This window comes from Arachis duranensis, chromosome 6 (assembly GCF_000817695.3).
Source record: "Arachis duranensis cultivar V14167 chromosome 6, aradu.V14167.gnm2.J7QH, whole genome shotgun sequence".
NCBI classification, from domain to species: Eukaryota; Viridiplantae; Streptophyta; class Magnoliopsida; order Fabales; family Fabaceae; genus Arachis; species Arachis duranensis.
In genome coordinates this window covers 89,972,793-89,982,744 of record NC_029777.3, presented here as the reverse complement: position 1 = coordinate 89,982,744, position 9,952 = coordinate 89,972,793, and the positions used below count along the sequence as shown (strand labels likewise).

At 37.2% G+C, this 9,952-nt stretch overlaps 1 non-coding gene across 1 annotated transcript; it reads left to right on the top strand.

The window, feature by feature from the left end:
• Positions 1 to 518: 518 nt before the first annotated feature.
• Positions 519 to 626, top strand: LOC127739853 (small nucleolar RNA R71). The gene has a single exon (XR_008000595.1). It is a non-coding gene; the product is annotated as a small nucleolar RNA R71 (small nucleolar RNA).
• Positions 627 to 9,952: the final 9,326 nt, after the last annotated feature.

Genomic DNA, 9,952 nt, shown 5'->3' with positions numbered 1-9,952 from the left:
AAAGGCTTGCTATTGCTAAGCCTGTTTCTTCCACCATTATTAAAGCCTTGTTGGGGCTTTTGTTGATCCTTCCATGAGAAATTTGGATGATTTCTCCATGAGGGATTATAGGTGTTTCCATAGGCTTCACCCATGTAATTCACCTCTGCCATTGCAGGGTTCTCAGGATCATAAGCTTCTTCTTCAGAAGATGCTTCTTTAGTACTGTTGGATGCGTTTTGCAATCCATTCAGACTCTGAGAAATCATGTTGACTTGCTGAGTCAACATTTTTTTCTGAGCCAATATGGCATTTAGAGCATTAATTTCAAGAACTCCCCTCTTCTGAGGCGTCCCATTACTCACAGGATTTCTCTCAGAGGTGTACATAAATTGGTTATTTACAACCATGTCAATGAGTTCTTGAGCTTCTGCAGGCATTTTCTTTAGGTGAATGGATCCACCTGCAGAATGGTCCAGTGACATCTTAGAGAACTCAGATAGACCATAATAGAATATATCCAAAATGGTCCACTTTGAAAGCATGTCAGAAGGACACTTTTTGGTCAACAGCTTGTATCTTTCCCAAGCTTCATAGAGGGATTCACCATCTTTTTGCCTGAAGGTCTGAACATCCACTCTAAGCTTGCTCAGCTTTTGAGGAGGAAAGAACTTGGCCAAGAAGGCCGTGACCAGCTTATCCTAAGAGTCCAGGCTATCTTTATGTTGTGAGTCCAACCATGTTCTAGCTCTGTCTCTCACAGCAAAAGGGAAAAGCATGAGCCTGTAGACTTCAGGATCTACTCCATTAGTCTTAACAGTATCACAGATCTGCAAGAACTCAGTTAAAAACTGGTAGGGATCTTCTGATGGAAGTCCATGAAACTTGCAGTTCTGTTGCATTAGAGCAACTAGTTGAGGCTTCAGCTCAAAATTGTTTGCTCCAATGGTAGGAATTGAGATGCTTCTTCCATAAAAATTGGAAGTAGGTGTAGTATAATCACCAAGCATCCTCCTTGCGCCTCTACCATTGTTATTGGGTTCGGCCATGTCTCTTTATTTTTTGAGATTCTCTATAAGGTTTTCTCCGGATTGTTGTACTTTAGCTTCTCTTAGCTTCTTCTTCAGAGTCCTTTCAGGTTCAGGATCTGCTTCAACAAGAATTTCCTTGTCCTTGCTCCTGCTCATATGAAAAAGAAGAGAACAGAAAAGAAGAGGAATCATCTATGTCACAGTATAGAGATTCCTTTATGTGAGTGGAAGAAGAGAAGAATAAGAATGAAGAAGAGAAAAATTCGAACACAGAGTAGAAGAAAGGGTTCGAATTTTGAGTAGAAGAGAAGTGTTAGTAGATAAATAAAATAAATAGAAAGAGATGAGAGGGAGAGAATTTTCGAAAATTGTTTTTGAAAAATGGTTAGTGATTTTTCAAAAATTAAAAGAAGAAATTAAAATTAAAATTTGAAACAATTAGTTAATTAAAAGAATTTTGAAAAGGGGTGAGGAATTTTCGAAAATTAGAGAGAGAAAAGTAGTTAGGTGGTTCTGAAAAAGATAAGAAATAGTAAACAAACAAAAAAATCAATTACTTAGTTGAAAAAGATTTGAAAATCAATTTTTGAAAAGATAGGAAGTTAGAAAAGATTTTTGAAAAAGATATGATTGGAAAGATATGATTGAAATAGATTTGATTTTTTTAAAATTGATGACTTGACTAACAAGAAACTAAAAGATATGATTCTAGAAATTAAAGATTGAACATTTCTTAACAAGAAAGTAACAAACTTCAAATTTTTAAATCAATCACATTAATTGTTAGCAAAGTTTTCGAAAATTTGAAATAAAGATAAGAAAAAGATTTTGAAAATCAATTTTAAAAATTTTTTCGAAAATAACAAAAGGAAAAAGAAAAGATTTGATTTTGAAAAAAAAATTTTGAAAAGATAAGATTTTTAAAATTGAAATTTTGACTTGACTAACAAGAAATAACTTATTTTAAAAATTTTTGATTAAGTCAACCCAAAGATTTTGAATTTTTGAGAGAAATAAGGGAAATATATTTTTTTATTTTTGAATTTTTAATGATGAGAGAGAAAAACACAAAAATGACTCACAACATGAAAATTTTGGATCAAAACACATGATGCATGCAAGAACACTATGAATGTCAATATAAACACCAAGAACACTTTGAAGATCAAGATGAACATCAAGATTTATTTTTGAAAAATTTTCAAGAAAAGAAAAACAAGCAAGACACCAAACTTAGAAATTTTTCATGCTTAGACACTATGAATGCAAAAATGCATATGAAAAACAAAAAAAGACACAAAACAAGAAAATATGAAGATCAAACAAGAAGACTTATCAAGAACAACTTGAAGATCATGAAGAACACCATGCATGAGATTTTCGAAAAAAATGCACAAATTTTTAAAAACATGCAATTGACACCAAACTTAAAAATTGACACTAGACTCTAACAAGAAAAGCAAAAATATTTTTTGGTTTTTATGATTTTGTTAATTTTTTTGGATTTTTCAAAAATTAATTTTGGAAAAACAAAAACAAAGAAAATTTTTCAAAAGAAAATTACCTAATCTGAGCAATAAGATGAACCGTCAGTTGTCCAAACTCAAACGATCCCCGGCAACGGCCCAAAAAACTTGATCGGCAAAATGTGATTCATACTTTTCATAACTCGAACAATTCCTAGCAATGGCTCCAAAAACTTAGTGCACAATACTATGGTTCACTCACATTCTTCACAACTTCGCACAACTAACCAGTAAGTGCACTAGGTCGTCCAAGTAATACCTTACGTGAGTAAGGGTCGATCCCACGGAGATTGTTGGTATGAAGCAAGCTATGATCATCTTGTAAATCTCAGTCAGGCAGATTATAATGGTTATAATGGTTTTTGAAAATAATAATAAATAAAGCATAAAGTAAAGATAGAGATACTTATGTAGTTCATTGGTGGGAATTTCATATAAGTGCATGAAGATACTGTGTTCCTTCTGAATCTTTGCTTTCCTACTGCTTTCATCCAATCATTCTTACCCCTTTCCATGGGAAGCTGTATGTTGGGTTTCACCGTTGTCAATGGCTACCTCCCGTCCTCTGAGTGAAAATGATCCAAATGCTCTGTCACAGCACGGCTAAGCATCTGTCGGTTCTCGATCATGTCGGAATAGGATCCATTGATCCTTTTTTGTCTGTCACTACGCCCAACACTCGCGAGTTTGAAGCTCGTCACAGTCATCCCATCTCAGATCCTACTCGGAATACCACAGACAGGGTTTTGACTTTCTGGATCTTAGGAATGGCCACCAATAATTCTAGCTTATACCACGAAGACTCTGATTTCACGGAATGGGAGGCTCGGTTGTCAGGCGAGGCAACCATGCGTCGTGAGTCAGGAATCCAAGAGATACACACTCTAGCTTTCGCTTGTAGAACGGAAGTGGTTGTCAGGCACGCGTTCATAAGGACGGATGATGATGAGTGTCACGGATCATCACATCCATCAGGTTGAAGTACGAGTGATATCTTAGAATAAGAATAAGCTTGATTTTGAATAGAAGAACAATAGTAATTGCATTAATTCTCGAGGTACAGCAGAGCTCCATACCTTAATCTATGGTGTGTAGAAACTCCACCATTGAAAATACATAGGTGATAAAGGTGTTCATGGTTCCAGTCCCAGAGAGGGAACCGGGATCACCAAGATGACTAATACAATAGTAAAAAGTTCTATTTATAGTAAACTAGTTACTACGGTTTACAAAAATAAGTCTAAGTGAAAAAATCCACTTCCGGGGCCCACTTTGGTGTGTGCTTGGGCTGAGCTTGAGCTTTACACGTGCAGAGGCTTCTCTTGGGGTTAAACACCAATTTGTAATGTGTTTTTGGTGTTTAACTCTGGTTTGTAACGTGTTTCTGGCGTTTTACTCCAGAATGCAGCATGGAACTGGCGTTGAACACCAGTTTGCATCGTCTTAACTCGAATAAAGTGTAAACTATTATATATTGCTGAAAAGCCCTGGATGTATACTTTCCAACGAAGTTGATAGCGCGCCATTTGCAGTTCTGTAGCTCTAGAAAATCCATCTTGAGTGCAGGGAGGTCAGAATCCAATAGCATCAGCAGTCCTTTGTCAGCCTCCTATAAGATTTTTGCTCAGGTCCCTCAATTTCAGCCAGAAAATACCTAAAATCATAGAAAAACACACAAACTCATAGTAAAGTCCAGAAATGTGAATTTTGTATAAAAACTAATAAAAACATCCCTAAAAGTAGCTAGATCCTACTAAAAACTACCTAAAAACAATGCCATAAAAGCGTATAAATTATTCGCTCATCAGCGGACTCCTGCGTGGTCTAGAATTTCACAAATAAATTCTCATTGAAAGTGTAGCTTCTAAACCAACAAGAATCCTTTCGTACAAAAACTTGGTTGTCACAAGTAACAAGCCCAATAAAAATAAACCGAAGTATTTAAATCTCGGGTCGTCTCTCAAGGAATTGCAGGAAAGTGTGCTTATAGTTGGTTATGTAAAAGTATCTTTTGGGGTTTTTAAATAAGGGAGCAAGGAAATAAAATGACAAGAAAGTAAATTAATAACTAGAAGAGCTCTTGGCAAGGTATGAGAACTGGATGTCCTATCCTAGTTATCCTTATCAATTGTGATGAGAATTATTCATTGCTCCCACTTGGTCACCCTCTAACCATGAAGGTAAGTCAAGTGGATAAATCAATTTGATTCCCCAGGTCCTAGTCAACTCCTATGGAAGGAAGAGAGTTAGTGGAATTCAAATCAACTAGCAAATTTCAATTATCAATCAACAAAGGAGTTTGATAACTCAAGTGTCATCAATTACTCAACCAAAGCCAAGAGATTCAATAACAACAAACGGAGAAGCAAGCAATAAACACGAAATACCTCAAATTGCATTAATAAGAGAAATCAAATCTAACATGAGAATTCATAAATTAAAGTAGTAGAATAAATAAAAGTAGAAGAGAAACTAAATTAAAGGAACATTGAACCTGAAATTGGAAAGAAATAAACCTAAAACTAAGAGAAATCCTAAATCCTAAAACCTAGAGAGAGGAGAGAGCCTCTCTCTCTAGAAAACTACATCTAAAACCTAAAATTGTTAATAATGGTAAGTTGTGTGTTGAATGAAGAAATTCCCCCACTCTGCAGCTTCTAATCTGTGTTTTCTAGGCCGAAAACTGGGTCAAAATAGCCCCAAAAACTGGGGTGATTTCTGCAGTTGCAATACTTCGCGCATGTCGTGCGTACGTGCCAGGTGCGTGTGTGCGCTGATGGACTTTTCGCCAATGTGCGCGTGCGCGTAAAGTGCGCATACGCATCACCTAGCTACATGGCCACTATAGCAAATTATATATCATTTCGAAGCCCCAGATGTTAGCTTTCCAACGCAACTAAAACCGCCTCATTTGGACCTTTGTAACTCAAGTTATGATTGATTGAGTGCGAAGAGGTCAGGGCTAACAACTTTGCAGTTCCTTCAGCTTCTTGTATTCCTTCCACTTTTGCATGCTTCTTTTCCATCCTCTAAGCCATTCCTGCCCTGTAATCTCTGAAAACACTAAATACGCATATCAAGGCATCGAATAGTAATAAGAGAGGATTAAAAATAGTGAATTTAAGGCCAAAAAAGCATGTTTTCAATTATAGCACAAAATCAGGAAGGAAAAATGTAAAACATGCAATTTATATGAATAAATGTGATATTAGTGGGTAAAATCCACTCAATTAAGCACAAGATGTACCACGAAATAGTGGTGCATCAAGCATCCTATCAGTAATCAGCAGCAATAAATAGCAAACAAGATTAATAATCCAACATTTAGCACCAAAAATAGAAAATTAAATAAAAATTAAACTAACTAAATAACTAACAAACTAACTAACTAAAAGAGATGATGATAGATGGTGATTGATAATGTTGGATGATGGTTGAAGAAGGGAAAGAAAAGAAGAGAAGAGAGAAGAAGGAAAGAAATGGAAAGATGAGAAGAAAAGAAGGTGGGTGAAACAGGGCAGTAAGTCACGCGTACGCTTCACGTCACGCGTGAGTAGCAGAAGTGAGGTGCGACGCGTACACATCATCGATGCACACGTGTGATAGTGCACAGAGAGAGATGACACGTACGCGTAGCTCACGCATACGCTTGGGCCAAAATTGTGCTAGAAGCACAATTTCAGCACACAACGCGTACAACTCTCTGGTTTTTGTACTACGACTAAAAATTTTGCGGTGTCACGCATACGCGTGGGCGAGGCATATGCGTGAGGGGTTGGAAACTTGGGGGGTCAACCATACGCGTGGGTGACGCGTACACGTGGCTGGGTGCTCTATTTTTTAAAATTTTCTAAGTTCTAGCACCAAACCAAGCATTCCAAACCTCCCAACAGCTATCAAAATACCATAAAACCTTATTTAACATACTAGACTCCCAAATAAACCAAACAAACAAAATCAAACATGAAATTAAACCTATTTTAACATGTAACTAAGCAATGTATACAAGACTATAAAAAGGAAGAAAACTACCTAACAATGGAAACTCAATTCATTCATTGATTATATTTACAAGAGAATGGAAAGAGTTTACCATGGTGGGGTGTCTCCCACCTAGCACTTTTATTTAAAGTCCTTAAGTTGGACCATTGATGGGGTCCTTGCTATGGTGGCTTATGCTTGTACTCATCCTTGAATCCCCACTAATGTTTGCATATCCAATGTCCACCAGGATCCCAAATTAGGCGCACAAGGCCTTCAAGTAAGCTTGAGCAAGTGACAAGACCCCAAGAGTGTTGATTGTTGAAATGAATTCCGGGGTCCCAAACTGTGTTTTGCACCCATCGTCTTGTTGACTTCCATAGTTCAATCCGGGTGACAAGGCTTGTGAATTCTCAATTAGGCACCCAAACACCTTCCTAGACCCATTCAATGTAGCACTACACCAATCATTGCACTTAAACTTAGATGAGGCAATCATAGTAAACCTTGAATTGTGGTACCTACCACTAACCAACTCTTTCTTGCTTTTCATTCTACAAAGAGCTCTAAGTTGGCCATCCATTTCAAGCAAACCATATTCAAGTAGAATAACAAAGTTTAGAGATAAGAGATTTACCCACTTGAATGAAAGAATAGATGGTTGCTTAGGAAGAGAGGTCTCTAACAACTTTGACAATGTGAGCTTCACTCCCTTGTGCTCTTCTTTGACTACCTCTACCTCTTGACAAGCATCTTCCATGTCCACTTCTTGACAAAGTTCTTCACATTCAATCACTTTCTCACCAACCTCTTCTAGCTCCTCTCCTTCCTTCATGTCACAACTTAGAGGTAATGTGGAACTTATCTCAACATCAACCTCAATTTTAATGGAAGGAGACTCCTCAAATACAAAACGAACATGTGTTGGTGTGGAATCATCCTCAAGAGGAAGATTTGTTGCTTGTTCAACTTCTTCCAATTCTTCATCATTCATCCTATTCTTTGGAGGTTTCACACCCTCCTTAACATTGCTTTCAAGTTCAATGGAAGAAGGCTCAATAGGATCATTGAGGTGATTTGTTAGTGCAGACAAGAACTCATCAATGATTGAGTCCAATCCTTGTTCAACCTCTCCTAATTCTCCAGCCACTCCTTCCGGCTCAATTATCATAACTTTCTCCCTTGGTTGTGATTCTTGCTTCAACTCCTCTTCTTCACTTTGAAACTCCAAATTCACTCCCTTGGTATACTCATTGGTTGATCCTCCACATTCGTCAATGGGAGTGTCTTGAATAAATGAGCTTAGGTAGGAGGCCATGCAGTTAGCAACTTCAGTCATAGTAGCCAACATGGTTTCTAACCCCTTCTGCTCCTCTTCTTGCTTTTGAAGTCGAGAATATAGGTCTTGTTGTTCTTGCATGAAGGGTTGGAAGGCTTCATTCACCGAAGGTGATAGTGAGAAGGAGAGTTCATTGTTTGGGGGAAAGGGTTCATAATTGGAAGATGGTCGATCTTGGTAAGGATATGGAGGTGATGTATATGGGATTGATGGTTCTTGAGAATATTGATGTTGGAATGGTGGTGGCTCTAAGTATGGCTCATATGGTGGTTGGTATGGTGGATATGGGTTAGGATCATATGGAGGTGAATAGTGGTATGAGGCTTGTGAGTGGGGTTGTTGGGGGCTATGTTGAGGGAGAGGTCATATGCATATGGTGATTGTGGTTGACAACCACAATGAGGGTCACCACATCCATTAAGTCAATATACATTAGGAGTCAGATTGTACCCATAAGAAACCAGAGGAGGGTGTTGCCATGGAAGTTGTTCATAAGCTTGGGACTCCTCCCATCTTTGATCTCTAAATCCATGATGCAATCCTTCATTAAAGCTTCCATTTCCTACAACATAGTTTGAATCAAACGCACAGCCAAAAGGGTGAGAATTCAAGGTGAAAGGGAAAACAAAAGCAAAAGCTAACAAGAAACAAAGAAAGCAAAGTACTACAACTAGCAAAACTAGCAAACAAACAAAAAATCAAGCTATTCACAATATTGACATATATACAATAACCAATAACAAGCACACATTGCGATTCCCCGGTAACGGTGCACAAACTTAATAGTGAGGATTTATACCATTTCGGAATTTAACAAAATAATTTTGTTGTGAGCATAGCCTAAACCGACAACTGATCCTCAAATCAAAGTTTAATTTTGGTTGTCACAAGTCCAACCCAATAAAAATAACCGAGAGTATTAGTCCTGGGTCATTCTCCCTAGGAATCACAATCGAGTGCTCAATTATCGGTTATAAGATTAAAGGGGGTTGGGTTGTTAAAACAAGAAATTAAAAAGGCAAGAAATGTAAAGCAAACAATTAAAGATAGTGATTACTAAAAAGAGGCATCCATGGCAAGGATTGAGAATATAGGTTTTCTATCCTAGTCATTAATCATAATACAATACTTAATAAGAGCTAATCCTATTTCGTCATCTCCAACATAGGAATAAGGTATAATGTTATCTTCATATAGAGAGAAAGTCAAATACGACTAGTTAATCTCAATCCATAAGTCCTAATTAACTTACTAATTGAATTAGCAAGAGATTAGAGTCAATAGAAACAATATTAACTAACAACTCTAGATCACCAATCTAAATTGGGTATTAATGACTCAAGATTGCCTAATTTCTCTTTCCAAGCCAAGAATGCTCAAAAACTACTCTAACATCCAACCAAGCATTTTGTCAAATACTTGGAAAGCATAAAAGGAAAGCATCATAAAATTGCAAGGAAGAATAAAATCTACTACTACCTAATGCAAGAAAAGTAACAATCAACAAAGCAATTAACCATAAGAACATCAAACAAAAATTGCATTAAGTGAAATTAAAATCAACAAAGTGCTCATAAACATGAAAAATGGTAAAATAAAGGAAATAACAAGAGAAACTAAGAAGATTGAAGCAAATCAAGAAAAAGTAAAGGAAACTAAATCAAAACAAGTGATTAAACCTAAATCTAAGAGAAATCTAAACTAAGAACCCTAATTTCTAGAGAGAAAAGGGAGCTTCTCTCTCTAGAACAAACCTATGGCATGTTTCCTACACTAACTAATTGCTCTTCCCTTGACCCATCTTGAGTTCTGTATCAAACAGCTTCAAAAATGAGTTGGATTTGGGCCTGGAAAGCTCAGAAATCGCCCCCGGCGAATTCACTTTAATAAGGTCACGTGATCAACGTCACGCGTGCGCGTGCGCGTCGCTGGCAAATTTCCTCCTCACGCGTACGCGTGGGTGATGCGTGCGCGTGGCCTTGGGTTCTCCAAATGCTCATTTCTTCATGAATTCTCCACTTTGCATGCTTTTCTCTTCACTTCTTCCATCCATTCCTTGCCTTATGAACCTGAAATCACTCAACAAACATATCAAG